This window comes from Somniosus microcephalus, chromosome 8, assembly GCF_052327205.1.
Source record: "Somniosus microcephalus isolate GS21.2 chromosome 8, FLI_Smic_1.0, whole genome shotgun sequence".
Taxonomy (NCBI): Eukaryota; Metazoa; Chordata; class Chondrichthyes; order Squaliformes; family Somniosidae; genus Somniosus; species Somniosus microcephalus.
In genome coordinates, this window is record NC_140994.1 from 259,280,337 (window position 1) to 259,303,033 (window position 22,697).

Genomic DNA, 22,697 nt, shown 5'->3' on the forward strand with positions numbered 1-22,697 from the left:
GAGAGGTTTTTTCCCCTGACTGGGGATTCTAGAACTAAGGGGCATAGTCTCAGGATATGGGGTCAGCCATTTAAGACTGAGATGAAGAGGAATTTCTTCACTTAGAGGGTTGAGAAACTTTGGAATTCTCTACCCCAATGTGCTGTGGATGCTGAATCGTTGAGAATTTTCAAGGCTGAGATAGATAGATTTTGGACTCTAGGTGAATCAAGCGATATGGATGGTGTGGAGATGCCGGTGTTGGACTGGGGTGGACAAATGGAAGAAGTCACACAACACCAGGTTATAGTCCAACAGTTTTATTTGAAATGACAAGCTTTCAGAGCGCTGCTCCTTCATCAGGTGAAGTGGAGAGATGCTTAAAGACACAGCTTATATAGTCAGAGAATAATGCAAGACGATTACAGATAATCTTTGATGTAATGTTTTCCTGACTGACCTGTTTTGACACCATTCACACCTTTGATTGCTGTGATTATCTCTCTGCCAAGGTGTGATAAATGGCAGTTAGAAAGATTATGCATCTCTCCACTTCATAGAAGATAGGAGCAGGAGTAGGCCATTCGGCCCTTCGAGCCTGCTCTGCCATTCAATGAGATCATGGCTGATCATCCAAATTCAGTACACTGTCCCTGCCTTCTCCCCATATCCCTTGATCCCTTTAGCCTCAAGAAATATATCCAACTCTTTCTTGAATATATTTAATGAACTGGCCTCCACCGCCCTCTGTGGCAGAGAATTCCTCAGGTTCACCACTCTCTGGGTGAAGAAATTCCTCCTCATTTCAGTCCTAAATGGCTTACCCCTTATCCTTAGACTATGACCCCTGGTTCTGGACTCCCCGGCCATCAGAAACATCCTTTCTGCATCTAGTCTGTCCAGACCTGACGGAATTTTATAGGTTTCAATGAGATCCCCTCTCAATCTTCTAAACTCCAGTGAGTATAAGCCCAATTGACACAATCTCTCCTCGTACGTCATTCCTGCCATCCCAGGTATCAGCCTAGTGAGTCTTCGCTGCACTACCTCCATGGCAAGAACGTCCTTCCTCAGGTAAGGTGACCAAAACTGCACACAATACTCAAGGTGCGGTCTCACCAAGGCCCTGTACAACTGCACCAAGACATCCTTGTTCTTGTACTCGAACGCTCTTGCTACGAAGGCCGACATTCCATTTGCCTTCTTAACCGCCTGCTGCACCTGGCTCCGAAAGCTTGTGATTTCGAATAAAACTGTTGGACTATAACCTGGTGTTGTGTGACTTTTTTCATAAGCGATATGGAGATTAGGCGGGAACGTGGAGTTGAGGTCGAACATCAGCCATGACCTTATTGAATGACGGAGCAGGCTCGAGGATCCGTACGGCCCACTCCGTCTCCTAATTCTTATGTTTTTAAAAGTGGAATGTAAGGTGTCAATCTATAAGGGGCGATAATTTAAAAGAACAGTATTTACAAATAAGTACATTTGTCTCCACAATTAATCACAAAAGGAGTGAATTTATTGCGTTATAGTTCCGGCGGATGGGATCATGCTTTAAAATTACCGGGGATATTTTTTTAAATTTTTCGGCAAAGTGATGATAAAACATGGAAACCAGTAACTTACTCAATAGAAAGTTAGATATTAAACAGAAAATCACAATATCGGACAGGGATCATTGTCATTTTCATGACGGAATGCGTTAGCTGCTGCGGTGAATGATTAACATACACGTTTCTCACTCTTGACATGTACTCTGTCATCTGTCAGTTCCCCGGGGAAGTACATTACCCATTACACCGCGGAGGAATGTGCTGTCTAGATTACTACTTCACACTGGTGTCATCAACACCGACGTCACTCAGAGGTATCGTAGGATGGCTGGCCTGCAGAAACAAAAAATCACTCTTGGATGATTTCGGCGATAAGTGAACAGTGTAACGATAAGTTTCGGAAACAGGGAGCGTTTGAGCAGCTCCATAATAATTTAGAGATTGGTTTTCTGCAGGTCTCCGATTAAAGATATCATTCGAATTCCTCCGCATGCAACAACAGTATATTGTAGGCCTGTGGTAACCCAGGTTATTTCGGTCTTGTTTACACTTCAGCACGACCAGCAAGATTATGGTTGCAAGAAATATGAAGCTCGTTGTTCCAAAAATTATTATTAAATATATATTTAGATCCGAGATATATTCAGCATGAATGGGATGATCTATACGTTCAGAAGGGTTTCCAGTAACGTTCGACGGGATTGAAAGGAGGATTGTGACCGTGCTTGACAAACTCGGTTGTCCATTGTCCTTCACCAAGACCACCACTCTTTGTGTGGTGGCGTCTTTTTCGGTAAAGCTTCGGGTTGTTCTGATTTCTCCGTTGTAAAGTCCCACAGTGAAGAGACTCCGATCAGTGGCCTCAGTCAGCTTATAGGAAAGCCGTGCGTTCTGACCGGAATCGGAATCACTCGCCATTACCTTGGTGACGAAGTATCCAGGATATACTGAGTGCGGCACAATCTCCACTGCCGCTGAACTGTTCCGCCTTAATGGCGAAATTATAACTGGAGCATTATCGTTTTGATCCAATATAATAACCCTCACCATAGCAGTACTGCTCAGTGGCGGAATCCCCGCATCCTGAGCTTGAACTTTGATCTGGAAATTCTTGAGTTGCTCATAATCGAAGGAGCGCAGCGCGTAAATGCTCCCACTTTTCGAGTTAATACTAAAGAAAGAAGGCGCAGGCATGTTTTGTATCTGATTCTCCAGAATAGAATAGGAGACTTCTCCATGCTGGTTCACATCAGGATCCAGAGCTGTAACAGAAATAATAGATGCACCAGGAGTATTGTTCTCCATTAGATACACATTATATGAGGACTGTGAAAATCGCGGAACGTTGTCATTTATATCGGAAACAAAAACAACTATAGTTTTATTTGTAGAAAGAGAGGGCGATCCAGCATCCCATGCTGAAATAGATATGTTGTACATTGCAGTCGTTTCGCGATCCAATATATCTGTGGTTACCAACTTGTAGTGATTCCTTAAAGTGGCTTGAAGTTTGAATGGCACGTTGTTTGGAATCTGACATCGAACGTGCCCGTTCTCCCCAGAATCTCGATCTGTAACACCGAATACAGCGATCACGGTGCCTGGTGCAGCATCCTCGGGTACCATTTTGATTACTGAGTTCAGCTTTATCTCGGGGGTGTTATCATTCACGTCAACTATTTTAACCAAAACATTGGCATGTCCAACGTTTAGTGCATTGTCCACGGCCTGCACCTCAAGCTCACCAACGTCTGATTCTTCAAAATCCAGTAAACCTTTTACCCTGATCTCGCCGGTTTCGCTGTTTAAATTGAACAAATCTCGCTCTCTTTGTGAAGCGTAATTACTAAAGGAATATTTGAAATCAGCGTTTGTTCCTTCGTCTAAATCGGCTGCGTGTAGTTTGATCACCAAAGTACCTTTGGGTGCGTTTTCTAACAAACTCGTCCTGTATATTTCGTGATCGAATACAGGTGCGTTATCATTGGCGTCCGTTACAGTAATGATAATCTGAGCTGTGCCAGTCCTGTGCGGGATCCCACCATCAACAGCCGTCAGCACCAGCGCAAAGGAAGACTGTTGTTCGCGGTCCAAGGGTTTTTCCAGCAACAATTCAACTATTTTGCTACCATCGTTTCTTGTCTGCATTTTGAGGCCGAAGTGCTCATTGGAACTAACCTGATAAATACTGACAGTGTTTGAATCCACGTCCGGATCGTGCGCGCTCTCGAGAGGGAAGCGCGCGCCCGGTGCCGCTGACTCAGCGAGCTGCAATTGCAATCTGCTTGTCGGGAAAATCGGTGAATTATCATTTACATCTAATATCTCCACTTCAACAGGAAACATTTCCACAGGATTTTCCACTGCTAGTTCCAAAGACATGGAACAGGTAGAGCTTTCCTTGCAAAGCTGTTCCCTGTCGATTCTTTCATTAACGATTAAAATCCCATTTTGCACATCTACCTCGAAATATTGCTTTCCGTCATCAAAGAGCAGCTGAAACTTCCGAGCTGTTAATTCCCGGACGCTCATCCTTAAATCTTCAGCGATGTTTCCAACAAAGGCACCAATATCCAGTTCCTCGGGAATAGAGTAGCGAATTTGTCCGAAAACCAGGTCCGAGAAACAAAGCAGGAACATGAAGTAAGCCCCGCCGCTGAGAGAATTCACCATTGCTCTGGATTTTGTTCAACAGATATCAGAATTTCTGGCACTCAATTGAATCTTAGCTTTTTACCAACACAAAAGAGTGTCTGGCTGCATTTAAATGCTGATATTAAATCCAGAAATGCACAAAAGCGACCTGAGCGATCCTTCTAAACATGGCTGCACCGCGAAAACGGAGGCACTCTGTCTGTTCCCCTGCGATTCTGGGCTGCATTTGATGATGAGGGAGGGGATAGATCTCTCACAGCGTCGTAGCTCCGTATTGGTAGACAGCGACACAAAGAGCCTCAACCAATAACTGCACCAAACTTTTCTTAAAGCAGGCTTGTTCTTCATTTTTTCACAAATTAAGTATTATATTTAAAAGTGTTCAATAAAAATATCCGACATCAATTTTATTCATATTTTCATATTCTGACATGTAACAAGATGTACATTAACGTTCGGAAGTACAGTTCTACTGTCATAAATTATATTATTTAAGTTCTAGATAAATCAACTAAAATCAAATCAACTTTTACCCACATAGCTCCATATCAAGCATCTGTTAATGGCCTTTTATTCTTTGATGTTTGTTGATTTAAAAAAAATGCATTTACAATGCAATTCCGAAGTATTCTCTCTCATTTAATCGATCTTCAAAGGTTCAGTCCTTGGAAATTGATTGGCCGCTTTATATTACCGGATGGACTGGTTGAATTCCATGTGTAGAGATGGAACTGATCTTGCTGGTTTCTTTCCGGATGGGTCCTTAGTTTAATATCAACCCGGATTCAAGGATTGATGTTTATTTTCTTTTATATTTTTGAGCTAAATCTCACAAGCTTTCATAGTCGAAAATAACCCACAGCCTAAAGCGACCACTAGTTCCATGATTTCGCCAGGCTCCCTGAGAAGCGCCTCAGGGATGGTTGGTGTCAGAAACGAAAATATCTAATTATTCTCATATTTGATGTTGCTCTTTTATAGGTCGTAATGACTATTTGTCGGCTAGACTGGAAGGAACTCTGTAGCTATCTCTTTTGCACCTCAGTTGCGAATGCGTAATGTTGGTACCAGTTATGTGGATTGTAAGCGTTCTTCATTGCGCACTGGCAATATAACGTCCTCAGCGCCGTGAGGAGAATAACTGAGAAAAAATCATGAGCTATGCAGACAGAGCTGCCCTCTGCTGGAAATGCGGCTGCTTTACTGCAACCTAAGTTTCGAGGAAAATATTGGTAATTCGACGTGAGAAAATGCTATCTAAAATCAGTTTTCTATTATTCCATTCTTATTATGAAACTACACATCGTGTTGCTGAGCGCAAAACAATTTAACTTTACCCACGGCATGTCATTTTATAATTGAATAGCTCACGGTTATACATTGGCTAATTATTCAGGATATTATTTTACATTACCGACCTGCTGTTAAGCTACCAAAACCACAGCTGTACATTAATTTGCACTTAGCAAGCAAAGGCCGTATAATACAGCTTACTTTCAGCAATGTGGACCTGGTTATATATTTTCTTCATCAATTATCTTAATTCCAGGATCAAGCAAACAAATAAAGCTACACTGCACAGTTCAATCGTAGACTTCCTTCAATCAACCGTGCTCCGATACATGGAGTATGTCCCTTTTGTAACAAATATCAGAAGAGATAAAACATTAAAAGGCTACAGAGAAACCTAATGGGCAATCATGCAAGGCGAACACTCAGCGTGTAATCAATCGAAAAAACATTAACTGACACGCGGAGTGAATGAAGCCATAGAAGTACATGCTACACAGTTGTACATTAGGATATGTGCACCGTCTGACCCAGAACTACTGTGAACAATCGAGAGAAGCCCGCTGACCAGCCTTGATGAGTTCTATGCCTGTGAGTATACTTAACCTGGTTCTCATTGACAATCCATCTAATGGGTGTTATCAGTGTGTTTATTAATAAAATTATTGTTCCTTGAATCTGCAATTGAGGCGAACGATAGTGAGCATCCTAATAACTCAATACTGTGTGCACTGCCTGCGGGAAAGATTAATGCTTCTTCTCAGAAGAAAGCATGATGAATGATGCGCAGAGGTTTTACCCTTAGACTTAAGTGAAAATGCTCAGAGAATGGGAAAGCAGTACCTGCACAGTATGAACACTCAAATGCATTTCAAACTGTTCTAAACATTAGCCAGGAGATCCTACAGGCCGCCATGGATACCGTTTGTATTTGGTTTGAGATGCAGCTGTATATACATTCAATGTGTTGTGCGTATCAAAGAGCATTCGTGCGAGAATATTTTCTTCCACTTGTCATATCGGGTGCTTCATTCAGAGTCAAATAACACCCGAGAATTATACAACTTTAGAGCGAGTTCCAAGCGCAAGTTGCTTGGTTCTCAAGCTGCACTTGTTCTATATTGCAATTTACTCTAAACCTCAAGTTTACAAGTACTACTCACAATCTGCAAAACAGCATGGCCGTTGCATGGAATTTCTCCCATATCTTAGCAACGAAAACTGGGACCCCCTACTATTATTATATGATGCCTTACCGTGCATTTCAGGAGTTGAAGTTCTTAATGATTCCAATGATCTTCTGTTATAAAACTGCATTAGAAATCAGATTTTAAATGAAAATGTTATCACAAAAGTAAGTGAGATTTAGAAAGAAACTGCAATCATAGAACGGAATTATTTTATTTTATACACATGTATGTTTAAGCACGAAGCTACTAGATTCCCTTGTAAAGTTCTATGCTAACCAGAAACTCTTGAATTGTAGCTGATCTTAAAGCACTAGTAGTTCAGTTATCCTTTTAATGTAGACAATCCCCATACAAATATACAGCCTTGGGATCATACAGAACCTGAGATCGTGTCTGTGAGGCAGCATGGCTTCAGCCATCCTAACCACGTAACTGATGAATTCATCAAGCTAATAAGCACTGCAGCGGAAGGAGTGTTGGAAGGGATACAAGCATGGTTGTGCTCCCCAGTTAATGGACAAGGCTATATGTTTTAGTTTTTAATTTAAGAAGTTGATCGTTCCAATTTATCCCGAGGCACAACACCTAATTGTGGGAATAAAATATATGAAAAGAAACGTTATTCGTAAAACAATCATACAAGGCTGTGGAAGGAATGTAATTGCATGATAAGGAATTGAAATTCTTCTGTTAAATAGAGGACATCTATGAAAGGAATGCAACTCGTTAATAAGGAATGCATACTCCTTGCAGCTCGATAGAGGGTTAGTTCTTTAATTTTATTCTGAACCTAACATTCAGCATGATTGATTGACAGATGGAACAAGAGAAGCATAGGCTGTAGTTTGCATGCCTTAAGTAGAGGGACAGTTAGCAGGCTAGTTGAGGTCTGTATGCCTGGTATCAGAAAGCTGGCAGCTCGTCAAGGTGCATCATCTTTTGGTGCCTCCCAGATCTGATAACTATTAATTGGTTCAGTTTCCAGACACAGCTTGTTAGCTGAAGAAATTCACTATACAACTATATCATTGTATGAATATTACAATACTTATTCATTTGTAGAACCTATTTTATGGTGAATATACAGTACTTATTTACTATATGAGTTGTATTTCTGTGGACCGTACATAATATAAATCGTAACCTCAAGGTCTGATGGTCTCGAACTATGGCAGAAATAAGCATAACTTTAAAAACTGTCGCAGTGCGTATGCGTGGTTATGATTCATAGTGAGATATGATAGTGCGATAGACGATCAAAGAACATAAGAGTTAATTAGGCCAATTGCTCTGTGTCTTTACTAGATCTACCCAAAATTAATCAAAATGCCTTAATCTATCCCCAAGCCCTATAATCCATGTTACCCTTAAACGCCTGAATGGTCGCTGCCTTAGTTACTTCCTCTAGCAAATAATTCCATGCTCTGACAGCTCGCTGTGTAATATTGGCCCTGAATTCGCAGTCGGCAGCATAGTTAAGAAGTATGCCGCCCACATCCGAATGAAATATTCACTTACTTTGTGCGAACCCCCCTTTGTGAAGTTGCTTTCAGACGCTGCAGAGTTGTGCGTCATATAGTGGCCCAAGGATCCCAAGGACTCAGCGGCCTAGAAATTCAGTGGGTTGCGCCAGCCGCTAACGCCATAAAATGGCTATATTTCCGGTGCTAGACACTTAGCGCCTGAACGCAGACCGATCTGCTCCAACGCCCAAATTCAGTTGACATTTAGCGCTGGCGCAAAGTGTTTGCGCCCGCTCAGGTGCGCGCGTAGCTTATGACATCATATCGTCGCGCAACGCTCTTTGTGCGCCCCAAACCGGAAATTCAGTGGCGCCCGCCCAATGTGGGCGTGGCGCTGCTAAGAACTGTGAGGTGGAATGCAAAAGAGGCCCTGTGGGCCTCGGGGAGCGCAAATTAAACGGCACTTACACTGACCTATAAAGCCCAGCCATTTTGCTGCAATGACTTTACTGCTTTGGATTTCTGGACAGAGACCAAGGGACAGAGGTTACAGATTTGGGACAACATCGGAGAGGTATTTTTGGCTTCTGGCCAGTGCTTTGACATTTGATTCATTGTGATTTATCTGTTCTCCACTTTATTATGGGGGCTGTATGGGGGGCCAAACCTCAGTTGCAGCATTATGTGCGAAGGGCTCGCAGACACTGTGAGAGAGGGCCAGCCATGCCTAGACGCAGAGGGGCCATCAGGCGTCGGCAACGTAGGCCTTACCCACTCAGGCAATACCGGCAGCAGGTGTCCTATCTCACCATGACTGCGGCGCATTGTGTGAAGAGGCTGCGCTTCAGAAGGGAGGTGGTTGCAGAGATCTGCCAGCTGCTTCACACAGATCTGCGTCCACAGCTGATGTGCAGGACGTCTCTCTCGGTGGAAGTGAAGGTCACGGTGGCTCTGAACTTTTACGCAAGCGGCTCCTTCCAAGCCGCTGCTGCGGACATAGCGAACATCTCCCAGTTCGCCGCGCATCGCTGCATCCGGCAGGTCACCGATGCACTTTACGCGAGGAGACACCAATTCATCTCCTTCCCCATGACCCGACAGAGGCAGGAGCAGCGTGTAGTCGGATTTGGCAGGATCGCGGGCTTCCCCATGGTGCAGGGTGCCATTGACTGCACGCATGTGGCTATGCGGGCACCTATCCACAATGCCGAGGATTACCGCAACCGGAAGGGCTACCATTCCCTAAATGTACTGCTGGTGTGTGACCACAGACAGCGCATCCTAGCTGTCAATGCCCGCTTCCCAGGAAGCAGCCACGATGCATTTATCCTGCGCCAGACTACTGTGGCTGATATGTTCGAGGCACAGCCTCCCCCAAGGGGATGGCTTATCGGGGACAAGGGCTACCCTTTGTGTACATGGCTCATGACCCCGCTCCGCGCGCCCAGGACCCCAGCAGAGGAGGCATACTACGAAAGCCATCAAGCCACAAGGAACATCATCGAGCAAACGATAGGCGTCCTCAAGCAACGGTTCCGCTGCCTGGATCATTCCGGAGGATCTCTTCAGTATTCACTGGATAGAGTCTCCCAGTTCGTCGTCGTGTGCTGCATGCTGCACAACCTGGCTATCTGCAGGACTCAGGCACTGCCACCTGGCATTGCACCACCACCTCAGGAGGACGAGCAGGAGGAGGAGGAGGAGGAGGAGGACCAGCCCAGGAGGGAGCGACAAGGGCCAAGGGCCATCTGCCGGGGGCTTATTGATTGACACTTCTAGGCCCCCTGTCAGGGAATGGCCTGTGGCAATGAATGCACCTGAGGCAGCCGCTCCGCAAGCCCTCAGCCGGTTAATGCAACAACCACTTCAAACATGACACCTGGACATGCTGAATAAATCAAAAGCTTTATTTCACAAACTCAGGGCCCTTCCCACATGAAACAGAAAAACAGACAAGACCCCCAAAAAACAGTCAAAAACATCTGTCACTCCAAAAACCTGGGGAGGACTAACAAAACTTGCCCATCCAAAAGGCCTTCAACAGCGGCCTTACAAAAATAAGCCCACCCCCCACAACAGAGACACCCCCATGAAAACAAAAAATGCCTTGATCCTCGGCCTTAACAAAATAATGCCCCCCACAACACAAGCCCCCCAATATAAAAGAAACCGCTCTCACCACACTCTAATGGGTGTGCCGAGAGGGCGAGTCCTTAGACAGGCTTCTCCGGCCCCTGGCCGACCTGCTGCTCCACCTCAACCTGGGCCCTGCGGGTGTGGCGAGGCTGGGGGAAGGCTCATGAGGGCCACAAAGCGTGTCGGCAGATGCCCTTGGGGGTCGCCCTAGACGAGGCCTGGCCCAGGAGGGGCCGCCTGCTGACTGCTGCAGCTGTGGCTGGGCAGCATCAGTCTTAGCAGCAGCTCGTCGCACCTTGGCTGGGGGAGTGGCAGTGTCGGCAGCACCATTGGGGGCAAGCTGGCTGATGGCAGGCGCGCGCTGCTCGCCAGAGACACTGGCACTCGGTCAGGCTGGCAGTGTAGCAAGCGCAGCAATGTGGGGGAGGCCAGACCGCTGTGCTGCAGCAGGGCGGCGGGTGCCATGGTGATGCCTCCGTGCCACAGCGAGTGTGGCAGAAGTGAGTGCCCGAACTGCCCTGGTATGTGCCCGCATCAGCTCTGCCAGTGTGTGGACGGCACCACTCATCTCGCGAGTCGCGTCCTGCGCTGCCGCCAGTTGCTGCACACCCGCGTCCTGCGCTGCTGCGAGTTGCTGCACACCCCTGTCGTGCACTGCAGCCAGTTGCTGGACACCCCTGTCGTGTGCTGCCGTGAGTTGTTCGAACCCCCTGGCCTGTGATTCCCCGAAAGCCACCACACTCTGAGCCAGGGACTCAATGGCGTGAGGCATCTGTTCGACCACCCCCATGAACTCTTGGTGGCGCCGCTCAGACGCCGCTGACATCTCATCGAGGAGGCGCACCTCCTGGGCGAGGACCATGTCCGGACTGGAGGGCGGACTCTCCCTCCGGGGAGAAGGCCGCCGAGCTGGCCGTCGCTTCCCGCGTGCATCGACCCCACTTGGGCCAGGTTCTGCCCTCCCCTCCAACACCTCCCCCCTCTGGGGAGAAGGCTGGTGTGCTGCCGGAGCCTTCCCGCGTGCGTCCACCCTACTGGGACCAGCTTCGGCCCTCCCCTCCAACACCTCCCCCTGGCTCTCCTGCAGGCCAGACGTCTCCCCTCCATTGCCATCCCCTGGCATGGAGGAGGGTTCCCCCGATGTGCCGCCTTCCTCCTGGTCCTCGACGTCCTCCTCCTCCAAGGGCCTGGCTCTCTGCACTTCAGGGACCACCTCCTCCTCACCAGCTGAAAGCAGGAAGGCACAAGAGTAGCTTTAGAGTGAGGACAGGCCGTCAGCGAGGGAGGCCTGAGTGGTGCATTATGCGCATTTGTCGGTCAGTGGGAAAGGATGTAGATCTGAAGCGTGAGGGCAACGAGAGAGGTGCAACCGGTCATGTCCTTACCAGTGGGTACCAGTTCAGGGTCCGCCTCGCCGATCGCGACAGGGCCAGTCACCCGGCCACGCATGAGTCGTGCCACACTCTCCACCAGATCAGTGAGTGCCTGGTACTCGGGACGGCCTCCACCAGTGACAGCCTGGCTCCTTACATTGCTCGCCAGCTTGGCCTGCAAGAGAAAGGACGGCCTCTAAGTACAGTGTGGTGCCCTGTCGCTGTGTGCACTGCCTCCCATGGTGGAATAGCTTGGCCAGTGTGGTGCCCTGTTGCTGGTTGCACTGCCTCCCATGGTCGAATAGCTTGGCCAGTGTGTTAAGTGCAGAAAGTGCTATTGATGAACATGCAAGTGCCATTGCTGCGGGAGGAGGGCTGCCCATTAGGCCTTTGAGGTCCCTTTGCCCATAATGTGAGGTGCACATGCAAGGATGAGGGGGACACTGGAAAGGGTACTCACCTTCACCATCCGAGTGAGGTCGTTGAACTTCTTGCGGCATTGGTCCGCACTCCTGGGGACATCACAGGTGGATGACACCCTGCGGGCGATTTTGCCCCAGGCTCTCCTGTACTGGCTCCTGGGAGCCTTCCTGCTACTGTCCGGGCACAGGATCTCTCTTCTCTTCTCCACACCATGAATGAGCACACTCAGAGCATGCTCTGAGAAGCGCTGCGCTCGCTCACGGGCCCTCTCCATTGCTCCAGGCGCTATTTTGGCACACGAGTAGTGCTGAGGCCTAGCTGCAGGGCTCCAGTATGCAGGGCGTGGCAGCAGTCAAAGTTGACCCTTCCCCCTTTAAGAGCTGGCCGGCGTCAGGGTGTCTGCTGTCAATCGAAACATGACTGCACCTGCGCTGCGCCCGGCTTCAGCGTTATTAGGCCGCATCGCTGGCTTAGCGCCGGAACACAGCATTTCAATGCCAGTTCAGCGCTCGGCCAAACTTAGGGCCAACTCTACTGAATTTCGGCGATGTGGCCTACACTTTCCGGCGGGTGCTAACTTCAGCGAGCGCCCGACTTTAGCGCCCCAAAAGTGTCCAGACTGAATTTCTAGGCCAGCGTTGTGCGAACGCAAACCTGGGATCACATGGGGCGGTGTTCCTTTCACTGCCTGACTCATAGCCAATCAGGAAACAGAGGAGATTGCTATCGTAAATGTATGTCAATAGAAGGCAGAAGTCTTCTACTGGCATATATTCACAATCTACATAGAGATTAATAGCTACTGTTAATTGGAAATGTTGATTGAAGGCTTCAAAAAAGGTAGGTATTAATCTTTTCGATATGCATTTGATCAAACATCTTTCATAACTATGTGTAAATAATAATACTGCGTTTGTTAGATATATGGTTCTTACCTACTCAGTGTTAGATTAAATCCTCCTTATTTGAATTGTGGCCATAAAGTAGCAAACCCCAGTACAAAATGTTCTACAAATCAATAGGTTTTATTGTAATATGTTGAGAAACACAAACACTTTGCCCATAAATTAATATACCAATCTATGGCGTGCCTATTGCTGGTGTTTGCTGTGTTTAATTTCTGGGTTCAAAAACCCACCGCGACAAATTACATGAAAAGAGGTTTGTCTCAGGCACCTCCACTTTCCTGCGCTATCCCCATATCCCTTGATTCGCTTAATATCCAAAAATCTCATGATCTCTGTCTTGAATATACTCAATGACTGAGCCTCCACAGCCCTCTAGGGTAGAGAATTCCAAAGATTCACCACCCTTTGAGTGAAGAAACTTCTCCTCATCTCAGTCCTAAATTGCCGACCCCTTATTCTGAGACTGTGACGCCTGGTTCTAGACTCCCCAGCCAGGGGAAACATTTTCTCTGCATTTGCCCTGTCAAGCCCTGTAAGAATGTTTTATGCTTCAATGAGATCACCTCTCACTCTTCTAAACTGTAGAGAGTATAGACCTAGTCTACACAATCTCTCCCCATAGGACAAAACCCCATCCGAGGAATCAGTCTGGTGAACCTCCAGTGCACTCCCTCTATGGCATGTATATCCTTACTTAGGTAAGGAGAATAAAACTGTGCACAATACTCCAGGTGTGGTCTCACCAGGGCCCTATATATTTGCAGTAAGACGTCTTTACTCGTGTACTCAAATCCTCTTATAATAAAGGCCAACATACCATTTGCTTTCCTAATTGCTTGCTGTACCTGCATGTTAACTTTCAGTAAATCGTGTACAAGGGCAAACTGGTCCCTCTGAACACCAACAATTCTCAATCTCTCACCCTTAAAAAATACTCTGCTTTTCTAGTTTACCAACCAAACTTGATTATATCACATCTCTCTACATTATATTGAATTTTCCATGTTCTTGCCCACTCACTTAGCCTGTCCATATCCCCTTGAAGCTTCTTTGCATACTCCTCACAGCTTACATTCCGACCTTGCTTTGTATCTTCAGCAAATTTGGATATAATACATTTGGTCCCCTCATCCAAATCATTGACACAGATTGTGAATAGCTGAAGCACAAGCACTGATCCTTGTGGTGCCCCACTAGTTACAGCCTGCCATCCCGATAATGACCCGTTTATTCCTACTTAAGCTGTGCAACAGGCTCCTGTACGTGTTTGCGCCAGCCGTAAACATTTTCAGTGCAATTAATAAGGAGTAGATGGGAAATTGGCCCAACCTTTCGCCAGCGCGTTGATTTCAATGTGTGGGTGAAACGTGCAGCGAAGCCTATGCATAGTCGGCAATTGACAGATCACAAGTTCAGGATTTAGCACATGCGCTTGACTTGCGGAAAATTTCATAGGCTGAATAGGAGTACGCCATCATACCGACCGCGAATTCAGGGCCATTACTTCTTGCTCCATCACTATCGTTAGTAAGTGAATCGTCTTCGTGGATAGCATCATTGATTGAATGCTTTAGGTGGGAGTAAAGATTCTGGCTGCAGTGATTAAAAATGTGCGCTCGTATGAGTATGCCTGATTCCACCAACATAGTAGAAGCCATTTTCACAGTTAACATAATTTCTTCCAATTTATATCTGCGACTCTGCGGCATCTTGAAAAAAATGCAATGTACGGAACACGTATAATGGTACAATCCATTAGTAGAACCGAGTTTAGAAAATTATCTAAAGATTGCTTCGGAATCAATCGTAAAACGAAGTATTTTATAATTTATAGTTTCCACATACAAATGCTGTTATGGGATGATGATTTACAATAACTGGTGATTTCCCCCCCATTGTTCTTCAAAGCGATAATAAAAACTGAAAACCGGCTTTATTCAAGGGATAATAAAGGATGATTTTAGACGACATCTTATGTTTTCATCACGGTCTGCTTTAGCCCTTGCGGTGTTTAACATACACGGAACTTACACTTGAATTTTACTTTGTAATATATCAGTTCCTCAGGGAAGAACATTACCCATTACTCGCAATATAAATTTGCTGTCTAAATTACTTCCTCACACAGGTGTCATCAACAGTGATGTCATTCACAGGTAACGCAGGATGGCAGGCCTTTAGAAACAGAAAATCACTCTTGGATGATTCTGGCGATAAGCGAACCGTGTACCGATAATTTTCGGGAAATGGGAGCGACTGAGCAGGTCCATAATAGTTTAAAGATTGGTTTGCTGCAGGTCTCTGATCAAAGACATCATTCGAATTCCTCCTCATGCAACAACAGTAAGTTGTATTGCTGTGGTAATGCATTCCATTTCGGTCTTGCTTGCACTTCAGGGACACCAACAGGATAATGGTTAGAAGAAATATGACGCTTGTTGATCCAAAAATTATTATTAAATATATATTCAGATTCGAGAAAAGCTCAGTGTGCCTGGGAATGTCTGTACGTTCAGGAGGGTTTTCTGTGATGTTCGCTGGGATTGAAACGAGGATTGTGATCCTGTTTGACAGACTTGGTTGTCCATTGTCTTTCACCAAGACCACCACTCGTTGTGGAGTGCTGTCTTGTTCCGTAAAGCTTCGGGTTGATTTGATTTCTCCGGAGTAACGGGTCACAGTGAAAAGACTCCGATCAGTGGCCTCAATCAGTTCGTAGGAAAGACGTGCGTTCTGACCGGAATCTGCATCATTAGCCATCACCTTGGTGACCAAGTACCCAGGATATGTTGACTGGGGCACAATCGCAACTACCGCTGAACTGTTCCAACTTATTGGTGAAATAATAAGCGGAGCGTTATCGTTTTGATCCAGTATAACAATGCTCACCATAGCAGTGCTGCTCAGTGGCGGAGATCCAGAATCCTGAGCTTGAACTTTGACCTGGAAATTCTTCCGTTGTTCATAGTCAAAGGAGCGCAGGGCGTAAATGCTCCCATTTTTCGAGTTAATATTAAAGTAAGACGGCGTAGACACGTCTTTTATCTGATTCTCCAGAATAGAATAGGAGACGTCTCCATTCTGGTCCAAATCAGGATCCAGAGCAGTAACAGAAAAAATTGATGCACCAGGAGTATTGTTCTCCATCAAATACACGTTGTATGAGGACTGTGTAAACCGCGGATAATTGTCATTGATATCAGAAACCGCAAAAGCGATAGATTTGTTTGAAGACAGAGCGGGCAACCCAGCATCCCATGCTGAAATTGACAAGTTGTATAGTGCAGTGGTTTCACGATCCAGTATGTCAGTGGTTACCAACTTGTATTTATTGGTCAATGTGGCTTGAAGTTTGAATGGCACATTTATTGGAATCTGACATCGAACCTGCCCGTTCTCACCAGAATCTCGATCCGTGACGCTGAATACAGCGATCAGAGTACCAGGTGCAGCATCCTCGGGTACCATTTTGGTTAATGAGGTCAGCTTTATCTCGGGAGCGTTATCATTCACGTCAATTATTCTAACCAAAACCTTTACATGTCCCGCATTAAAAGCGTTATCCACAGCCTGTATATCAAGTTCATAAACGTCTGATTTTTCATAATCCAGTAAACCTTGAACTCTGATCTCTCCAGTTTCTGCGTCCACATTGAACAACTCGCGCTCTCTTTGTGAGGCGTAATTACTAAAGGAATATTTGAATTCAGCGTTTGCTCCTTCGTCTACATCAGCTGCGTGTAGTTTGATAACCAAAGTACCTTTGGGTACGTTTTCTAACACACTCGTCCTGTATATTTCGTGATCGAATACAGGCTCATTATCATTAATGTCCGCTACAGTGATGATAATCTGAGCTGTGCCAGTCCTGTGCGGGATCCCACCATCAACAGCCGTCAATACCAGTTCAAAGGATGATTTTTGTTCGCGGTCCAATGATTTCGTCAACAACAGTTCAGCGATTTTTCTACCATCGTTTGTTGTCTGCATTTTTAGGCCGAAGTGTTCATTTGAACTAATCTGGTAAAGGGTGACGGTGTTCGTGCCCACGTCTGGGTCGTGCGCGCTCTCGAGAGGGAAGCACGTACCTGGTGCAACTGACTCTGCAACCTGCAATTTTAATCTGCTTGTCGGGAAAATCGGTGAATTGTCATTTACATCTAATATCTCCACTTCAACAGGAAACAGCTCGAAAGGATTTTCCACCGCTAGTTCCAAAGACATGGAACAGGTAGCCGTTTCAAAGCAAAGCTGTTCCCTGTCGATTCTTTCATTAACAAATAAAATCCCATTTTCCACATTTACCTCGAAGTGTTGCTTTCCACCATCAGCGAGCAGTTGAACGTTCCGAGCTGATAATTCCCGAACGCTTCTCCTTAAATCTTCAGCGATGTTTCCAACAAAGGCACCAATCTCCAGTTCCTCCGGAATAGAGTAGCGAATCTGTCCGAAAACAAGGTCCGAGACACAAAGCAGCGACATGATATACGCCCCGCAGCTGAGCGTATTCGCCATCTCTCTGGATTTTATTCTACTTATATCAGAATTTCTGACAATGAATTCAATGGCCGCTAAATCGCTTCACATAAGACGTCGTTCCTCGCACCGAAATGCGGATTTAAAATCTATAAATGCACACTCGCGACTTGAGCGATCCATGTAAACATGGCTGCACGGAGTAAGCGCAGACACTGTGTCCCTTCCTTCGATTCTGGTCTGTATTTAATGAAGGTGGGGGTAGATCTCTCACAGCGTCATAGCGCCTTATTGGTAGACAGCGACACAAAGAGCCTCAACCAATAACTGCACCAGGCCTTTCTTAAACCGAGCTTGTTTTAATAATGATTTACAAGCGATATTTATAAGTGCGCAATACAAAATCCAGGACATGTATTTATATATTTATTAAAGATAAAATGTGATTTCAAATTCGATATGTACAGTTTCATTATTTAAGTTGTTTAAATTCTAGAAAATCAAATAAAAGCAAGTATATCTTTAGCCATATGGATTTATAATAGACATTTTGATATGATCTTATTGTTAATGTTTGTTGAAAATAAACTTTAAACAAATAAATTAAAAATGCAACCTGAAAATTTCCTCTCTCCTTCGATCAATATCACAGGTTGATTTTTTGGAAATTAAACGCCAGCTGAATATTACCGACTGGTATGGTCAAATTCCAAGCTTATAGAAAGAACGGATCTTTTCCGCAGGGCCCGCCTCAATATAGCATATGTAATCAGAAAATGTGATTTGTAATATTGGTAAGTGAATGCTAAAAAATATGGTTCTGCAATTTCCGGTTATGGATGATCTATTTACATCAACAGTATTGTTAAGTCCCAAAGAGCAATTCTTTTTCAAGTTCATAAATGGCTTGGTGGATTGGCAGGTCAACACTCTTTCGTTTTGCATCTGCGTCATTATTTTAAATCAGTCGGATTCAAGTAATGAAAATGGTGTATTTATTGAACTAAGTCTGGCAAGTGTCCATACACGGAAATTACCCTCTGCGGAAAACTACCGCTACTCCCACGATTTTGCTAGATTCCCTCGGAGGAAACAGGGGGATTGAAACGAAATTAGCGTAATATTCTCATATTTCATGTTACTGTGATGTCGGTCCTAAGGCCCATTTTCCGGCTAGAAGGAAGACACAAAAAACCTCCCTGGGATATCGGGAAAAATAGGGACATTGGCAAAGGAGGAACTGACGCAAATCAATATCTCTAAGGATATGGTGTTAAGGAAGCTAAAGGGATTGAAGGTGGACAAATCCCCAGGGCCTGATAACATGCATCCTAGGGTACTGAAGGAGGTGGCCCTAGAGATAGCGGATGCACTAAGGATGATTTTTCAGAATTCATTAGACTCGGGAACAGTGCCGATGGATTGGAGGGTAGCTAACGTTACCCCACTATTCAAAAAGGGGGGTAGGGAAAAAGCAGGTAATTACAGACCTGTAAGCCTTACATCAGTTGTGGGCAAAATGCTGGAGTCCATCATTAAGGATGAAATAGCGGAGCACTTAGCAAATGGGGACAGGATAGGACAGAGTCAACATGGATTTACAAAGGGTAAATCGTGCTTGACTAATCTATTGGAATTTTTTGAGGGAGTAACTGGTAGAATAGATGGGGGAGAGCCAGTAGATGTGGTGTACCTGGACTTCCAAAAGGCCTTCGATAAGGTCCCACATAAAAGATTAGCATGGAAAATTGAGGCTCATGGGATAAAGGGGAAAGTTTTGGCGTGGATAGGGAACTGGCTGTCAGATAGAAAACAGAGAGTTGGAATAAACGGCTCATTTTCTGAATGGCAGGCAGTAACAAGTGGGGTACCACAGGGATCTGTCCTGGGCCCCCAGCTGTTCACAATTTCCCGACAAGTAGATTGCAATTGCAGCTCGCTGAGTCAGCGGCACCGGGCGCGCGCTTCAACACGGCAATGAGCGTTAAATATTACCACTGCGCAATGAAGACCACTTCCAATCCAAATAACTGGCACCAGCATTACGCACTCGTAGCGGAGATACGGCAGAGATATACACAATCAACTAAAATCAAATCAACTTTTACCCACATAGCTCCATATCAAGCATCTGTTAATGGCCTTTTATTCTTTGATGTTTGTTGATTTAAAAAAAATGCATTTACAATGCAATTCCGAAGTATTCTCTCTCATTTAATCGATCTTCAAAGGTTCAGTCCTTGGAAATTGATTGGCCGCTTTATATTACCGGATGGACTGGTTGAATTCCATGTGTAGAGATGGAACTGATCTTGCTGGTTTCTTTCCGGATGGGTCCTTAGTTTAATATCAACCCGGATTCAAGGATTGATGTTTATTTTCTTTTATATTTTTGAGCTAAATCTCACAAGCTTTCATAGTCGAAAATAACCCACAGCCTAAACCTACCACTGGTTCCACGATTTCGCCAGGCTCCGTGAGAAGCGTCCCAGGGATGGTTGGTGTCAGAACGAAAATATCTAATTATTCTCATATTTGATGTTGCTATGTTATAGACCGTAATGACTATTTGTCGGCTAGACTGGAACGAACTCTGTAGCTACCTCTTTTGCACCTCAGTTGCGAATGCGTAATGTTGGTACCAGTTATGTGGATTGGAAGCGTACTGGCAATATATTATCCTCATCGCCGTGAGGGGAATAACTGAGAAAAAATCATGGGCTATGCAGACAGAGCTGCCCTCTGCTGGAAATGCGGCTGCTTAACTGCAACGCAAGTTTCGAGGAAAATATTGGTAATTCGACGTAAGAAAATACTATTTAAAATCAGTTTTCTATTGTTCCATTCTTATTATGAAACTACACGTCATGTTGCTGAGCGCAAAACAATTTAACTTTACCCACGCCATGCCATTTTATTATTGAATAGCTCACGGTTATACATTCGATAATTATTCAGGATATTATTTTACATTACCGACATGATGTTAAGCTGCCAAAACCACCACTGTACATCAATTTGCACTTAGCAAACAACGGCCGTATAATACAGCTTAATTTCAGCAATGTGGACCTGGTTATATCTTTTCTTCATCAATTATCTTAATTTCAGGAACAAGCAAAAACGTAAAGCTACACTGCACAGTTCAATCGTAGACTTCCTTCAATCAACCCTGCTCCGATACATGGAGTACGGCCCTTTTGTAACAAATACCAGAAGAGATAAAACATTAAAAGGCTACAGAGACATCTAATGGGCAATCATGCATAGCGAACATTCAGCGTGTAATCAATCGAAAAAACATTATCTGACACGCGGAGTGAATGAAGCCATAGACGTACATGCTACACAGTTATACATTAGGATATGTGCACCGTCTGACCCAGAACTACTGTGAACAATCGAGAGAAGCCAGCTGACCAGCCTTGATGAGTTCTATGCCTGTGAGTATAATTAACCTGGTTTTCATTGACAATCCATCTAATGGGTGTTATCGGTGTTTTTATTAATAAAATTATTGATCCTTGAATCTGCATTGAGGTGATGGACATCCTAAAATCTCAATACTTTGGGCACTGCCTGCGGGAAAGATTAATGCTTCTTCTCGGAAGAAAACATGATGAATGATGCGCAGAGGTTTTACCTTCAGACTTAATTTAAAATGCTCAGAGAATGGGAAAGCAGTACCTGCACAGTATTAACACCCAAATGCATTTCAAACCGTTCTAAACATTAGCCAGGAGATCCTAGAGGCCGATTGTTAGAATAAAATTTTGCTGGACAAGATTTTGCTGGAAAACTCACAAAAAACAAATTCGCTGACTGGGACTAATTGAATCACTGCACAGCGAGACATGCCACGCTTACGCATGGTTGGAACAAAGTTCGTCTCGTGTCCTGACTGGGACTAATTGGATCACTGAGGACTAACAAGGTTCACTGGTATCCTATCATCAAACTAATCACTTGTATCCTATTATCGAACTAATCACATTCCGCCGGGGAACAAGACGGAACGAAGACCTGAAGAGGCAGAATTGGCAACACAAGTGTGTAAACTGCTGACTGGAGGAAAATAACAATATGCGCTAATAAATGAATTGATTGGATGAATGTAAATGATCTAAAACCAACTTCTTGGAATTGTATATAAGCTCGGCATGTACTACAATCGGGGAGAAGGTGCTCTCGCAGACCACGTGGTTGCAGACTCTTCTCCCAGAGCTCTGTCATTTAATAAAGTTGTCTCTCTTACTCAAAGTCTAGTTTCCGAGGAATCATTTTTCCTACAACAAATTGGCGCTGCGAGCAGGGTGCCATGGAGCTGAACGGTCACTTGAGTCAGTGACCAGGGTGAGTAGTCAGATTTTTGACCACCCATCAATCAGAGACACTCAACAAGGCGACTGAATGGCGAAGCGGCACCAAAACGAATCTGGGACACAGACTGAGTGGGTAAGAGATATCACTTGATTTGTATTTGTGTATTTGTATTTGTGTATTTGTATTTGTGTAATAGTAACTAAGAAAAACCTCGGACCAGGAGGACACTTGTCTCAGACACCTAGCCTCAGGCCGGTTGTTAAGAGGGCAAATGCCCCATGCGAAGGCCAGGACCATGAAGTAGGTGCCGAGACTCCAAGGTGTTCTAAAGTCGTGATACTAGTCGAGTACGGTTAATATTTTTCTGCATTATATCATGTTGCTAAGTGAACTAGGAGATTATTAGTGTCGGTGTTGTAGGACCCTGATCAGGTAAACAGACACCGGGGAGGGGTAGAAACCCCATCCAACAAGCAAGCGTTACACGTCCGGGCAGTTTTGAGAGAAAGACAAACCCGGACCTCTGAGAACGCTGGCATAGAGTGCGACAAGAAGCTCGGGTATTCTCGGAAGGAAAGAATAGGGGGGCTCTCTAAGGAACAGATCTCCAGACATGCAGGAATGAGCGGTGAAGCAGCGGCGATGTCAGGTGAGGAAATAAAGAGGGGACCTTCGGGCTCCTTCACATATTCTTATATGACAAACCGACAGTCGTTAATTAAGAAGATGCAGAAAGATGGGTGGGATGTGTCACAGACTTTAGAACTCCAGAGAAGCTGGTTGACTAAACAGACAAAGGATAAAACCAAGAAGGCAGGAGTGTTATTAGTACACCAACTAGCAGGACTCATTGAACAAGTAACCGTAATAAAGAAAGTTGCACAAGACAAAGTACAGATGGTAACGGAACTAGAGACAAAGGCGA

The 22,697-nt window shown here is 45.0% G+C and overlaps 2 pseudogenes; both read right to left on the minus strand.

Moving 5' to 3' along the window:
• Nucleotides 1-1,462: 1,462 nt before the first annotated feature.
• On the minus strand, nt 1,463-5,248 carry LOC147114296 (protocadherin alpha-C2 pseudogene; annotated as a pseudogene).
• A 9,532-nt stretch (nt 5,249-14,780) lies between these two features.
• Nucleotides 14,781-17,667, minus strand: LOC147114297 (protocadherin alpha-C2 pseudogene; annotated as a pseudogene).
• Nucleotides 17,668-22,697: the final 5,030 nt, after the last annotated feature.